Source organism: Mus caroli, unplaced genomic scaffold (assembly GCF_978045245.1).
Source record: "Mus caroli unplaced genomic scaffold, Mus_caroli_1 scaffold_19, whole genome shotgun sequence".
Classification (NCBI taxonomy): Eukaryota; Metazoa; Chordata; class Mammalia; order Rodentia; family Muridae; genus Mus; species Mus caroli.
In genome coordinates, this window is record NW_028227274.1 from 44,873,660 (window position 1) to 44,876,600 (window position 2,941).

Consider the following 2,941-nt stretch of genomic DNA (forward strand, 5'->3'; position numbering starts at 1 on the left):
GGGCATGCTTCAATCTTGAAGCTATTGTGGATAGTTATGCAGCTCATACTCCTGGTCCTCTGTACTTAGCTCTTGATATCTTTGTCTCAGGAGCATCAACTGTACCATCACCTATGCAGGCTTTAATAAAAGCAACTAAACAATTTAGAATGTAAGGGTCAAAAGTCAGAAGCAGGAACAAAATGATCAGGGTTCCTAGCAATGCAGAAATCAAGGTAGTAAACCAGGGGGAGCTGTTAAACCAAAACTCAAACCAGCCCTGACTCTGTTTCTCTCTCTCTCTCTCCTGCTTGGCCAACTCTCACCTTGGCCAATGAATCTTTAACTATCCTTGGAAAGGTCTCCTGATGTTTCACACCCCCAGGTAGCATAGAAGAAATGGTCAGCCCCCTAACAATGATGGACCTGTTGCTGGCTTCTCCCATCTCGGGGACACACATATATGGGGGTATCTTGCAGGACACTCTTCAATTTTGGGTGTCAGCATCCTAAGACCCACCCTCCAAGGCCACTTCTAGGACACAGTTTAGATTTACAAGTCCCTTGTCCCCCACATTCAGGCAATCCCTCTCCCTGTGTCTACAGGGCAGTGACACCCCAGAAGTCAAGGTCCACCACTAAGTCACAGAGATCAAAGTCAGGGTCCAGCCACCAGATACAATGTAGGTAGTGGACCAAGCCACATCCCCAGTGGTTGAAAGCACCTGCCAAGTCACCCTTGTAGGGTTGTGGGGGCTGTCAAGGCTCAGAGCTGGAAGATACACCATAGCCATCTCTGGTTTCTCTGGCCTTGCAGAAGGGAGTTGCTCGGGTGTCTGGCTGCTATCTAGCTGGCATCAGGCGCAGGTGCTGCTCTGTTGTGAGCCCAGGCAGTTACTCCATCTGCTTTAATGGAGGTCGGGGTGCTCAACAACACCAGGAATGGCCCTCTCCACTTTGCTTCCAGTGTTCAGCACAATGTCTCTTAAAATATACTTGAAAGACTCTGTGGTGGGGAGCCCCATACTCGGGATGTTGTGACACCCAGGAACCCACAAGAGACTGTTCTTGTTGTAACTGCATGAGGTTTATTGACAGGGTCCAGTGCACTGGGGTCGACTCGTATCCCATGCAGGGGCAGAGGAGTTTGACGACGAGTTGCTGGGTGAAGGGGTATTTAAAGGAGAAAACCACAATCCAGGGGGTAGGGAGGACGTCTTATGAAAATACCAAAAATACCAGTGCAGAGTCACAAGAGGAATGGAAAGTCACAAAGAGAAACACCTAGTTTCACAAGATTGTTTTCAAGTTATTGATCTAACTTAATTCCTGGAACAGAGTCAGTGAACCAGCTTGGATAATCATCTGTTCTGTGGTCAGCCAGTTCTCAGATCAGGCTGTAGTCAGCCAAGCTCCAAGAACAGGCTGGGCTGTTTTAGGGCCCAACTATTTTTCTTTCTAGGCTCCAACTTGGTTCAGGGGGTCAAACTTAAATTTGTACCTTACATACCCAATCTCCAATTTGGTACTTGTGTGGAACCTCTGGGGTACCTGCACAAGTTTAGGCCACAATTCCTGGTGGCTGATCTGAAAGGCTTGCAATCTTGCAAGCAAGATCCTTGTCAGTCTGAAAAGTCACTCTGCGGGGATCAAAAGCTGGGATCAAGGGTCAGGTTAAAATGATTAAAGCAGATGGAGTAACTGCCTGAGCTCACATCAGGGGGTGTTCAGGGCCAAGGGGAAGGGCACCAAACAGTCCATGCCAGTCTCCAAGGTCAATTTAGTCAAGTTCTCTTGTAGGGGTTCTGTTTATTTTCTTTATCTGCCCTGAGCTCTGGGGATGGTACACAAAATGGGGTTTCCTAATAGTTCCCAATATCTCTGCCAATCCCTTACTTACCTTAAGAGACAAAGGCAGGACCATTGTCCAATCCAACTACCTTGGGCACTCCGAACCTCTGGAAATTTTTCTTCTAATATCTTCTTAGCTACCACAGTAGCTGTTTCCTGCTTGCTGGGTAATGTCTCAACCCATCCAGGGAAAACATATACAAACACTAAAAGGTATTTGTAATCATATTTTCCTGACTTCTGTAAAATCGACCTATCAATAAACTCTATGTATCGAAAGATGGCCTAGTCGGCCATCACTGGAAAGAGAGGCCCATTGGACTTGCAAACATTATATGCCCCAAAATAGGGGAATGCCAGGGCCAAAAGAATGGGAATGGGTGGGTAGGGAAGTGGGGGGGGGGTATGGGGGACTTTTGGGATAGCATTGGAAATGTAATTGAGGAAAATATGTAATAAAAAAATATTAAAAATTAAAAAAAAAATAAACTCTAGGCTGTTCTCCCCTAGGTCTTTTGCCCTGTTTACTCCTGGCTGCATAAGCATTTACTTGCAGGCATACTTTACACTGTTTTACTCTCTTTCTGGCCCAGAACCTGAGGTATATATATATTAGGTCTCTTAACTGCTTGGACAAGCTTTTTATCCCCTAAATGAGTCCATCAGTACATTTGGCCTAGTACATTTTTTGCTTGCTTTCTGGGGAGCATAGTTCTCCCTTGTTGTGTGCGCCATTGTCCTACCTTCTCTTGGTGATAGTTGGTAGGGTGGCTAGCAATCTGAGTCCTTTCTTCTATATATTTTAAGTGAAACCATCTCTTAGTCCAGTCCCATTTTCCAGGAGGTGTTTCTTGCAGGCCCATAACCAGGATAGGCTCCTGCATAGCCACTTCTTGAGCCACTTGATCTGCCTGGTTATTGCCCCAGGACACTGAGTCTCTTCCCGTCTGGTGTCTTGGGCAATGAATAATACTCACAGTTGCTGGCTTCATCAGATCCAAGATGATCCAATTTCCTGCTTGTTTATTTCTTTTCCCTCTGATGTGAGCAGTCCTCAGTCTTGCTATATAGCCTCATGGATGTGGGCTGTGGCAAAGGCTATCCATGTAGA